We start from the raw sequence: 2,058 nt of genomic DNA on the forward strand, positions 1-2,058 counted from the left end.
ATTCATATCTTCTTAAAATCAACTCTTCAAAATATGATTCCAAACATGTTTTAAGAAAAATGACATCCAAACAAAAATAGGATTCAAACACATCATAAAAGAAAGAATAATTATATTGATGACTCTATTTTGAATTGTTTGTTTTGTAATTATTTTTTATGATTGAAGGGATCACCACCTCTCCAATGCGAGGAATAAAAAGAAGACACGGATGATAGAAAAATGGATGAATTGTCAAGAATTTCATTTCAGTAGATCATGTATGTCATCTTTTAATATCTTAAGTACATGAATTACTACTACTATGATGATGATAATTATTTAGGATTAAACTTATTGTATAAAATACTATTTAATTTTTTTTGGCATGAATTATTCAATATTGGTTTCGTTTTCTTTGATGACTTCAATGGGTTTTTTACTTTAAGAAATAATAACAATGTGTAAGTATAATGATGAGGATAATGAAGGACTTAAGATGACCTTAAAATGAAAGATATTTTCATTTCTTAAATATTTGTTTGTGCAAAATCAAATTATCACTTAATGTTTAGGGTGTTCGATTAAGTACATGAATTACTACTACTATGATGATGATAATTATTTAGGATTAAACTTATTGTATAAAATACTATTTAATTTTTTTTGGCATGAATTATTCAATATTGGTTTCGTTTTCTTTGATGACTTCAATGGGTTTTTTACTTGAAGAAATAATAACAATGTGTAAGTATAATGATGAAGATAATGAAAGACTTAAGATGATCTTAAAATGAAAGATATTTTCATTTCTTAAATATTTGTTTGTGCAAAATCAAATTATCACTTAATGTTTAGGGTGTTCGACTTTTGAAGAACAATAATTGGTTGTGGTTTTATTTTAATCTAAAGATGATTATAGTATAAATTGTCGTACTTATTATGTTGCTTTATCTTTATGTTTGTATATGTAACTTAATTTAATCATATTTTTTTAAGATTTTCGTTGTAAAAATCATTATAGTAGCTTCATTTTTGTATATGATTGTTGTGATATGAATTGTACTTGTTATGCTGGTTTATTTATAGTATATACTTAGGTATATAAATAGATTAAAATAGTTTACAGTGTTAATTTTATGTGTTATCCCTTTATATGTTTTTACTATATATGTTATTGTCTTTAATTTATCTATTTTTTAAAAATTTGCATGACTTTATAACTTAATTTATTGTGTTACTCTTTTTCATAAATCTAACAGATTGAGAAGATATTTCAAGAACAAGTAAAAAGGTTTAAGTCAACCTTTTAAATTCATAATTTTTGTTATATTTTTAATTTAATTATTATTATTATTATAATATTATTATTGAGAGAAAATTTAAAACTTTATAATTTTGAATTTTGAATTTGATTTTACAACTTTAAATTGAGATAGAGTAATTAGTTTGATACTCTATGTTTGAAAAAATAAAAATAAAATTTAGACTAAAATCTAATTTATTTGCTTCAGTTAAAAAATCATAAAATATTAATTTAATGTGTTCAGTTAAATAATTTAATGATTCATATTATTATTTTACAAATATTACTAATTGCATAATAAATTTTATTAGTTATTTTAAATTTATATGTTATGATTTTTTAAAATATCCGTGCAACGTTCGGATATATTTTCTAGAATTATCGTTTAATTAAAATGAATTCAATAATTAAAAAAATATTTATCTATAGAAATATATTATAAAGGAGTAATAGGTAAGAGGGATCAAATCAAATGACATATGATAAGTAAGGAACAAAAAGAAAAAAATATTGAAATAATTGACATATGATAACATAATGTAGAATGAAAATAAATTAAATTTAGATTCTTATTTTATTCCTACCAACTTATACTAGACAGAAAAGATAAATTGAATTTGAAGAATAGAAGGCATAATATTTTTAATAATATTTTTAAATTTTATTTTCTAGAAAAGGTATATATACTACCACAAGAGAATAGTTTTTTATTTCTATTTTTGTTTTATAATATGAAGTTACATTATTTTATTTATTATTTCTCATTTCAAAAA

This window comes from Solanum tuberosum, unplaced genomic scaffold, assembly GCF_000226075.1.
Source record: "Solanum tuberosum cultivar DM 1-3 516 R44 unplaced genomic scaffold, SolTub_3.0 scf00003, whole genome shotgun sequence".
Classification (NCBI taxonomy): Eukaryota; Viridiplantae; Streptophyta; class Magnoliopsida; order Solanales; family Solanaceae; genus Solanum; species Solanum tuberosum.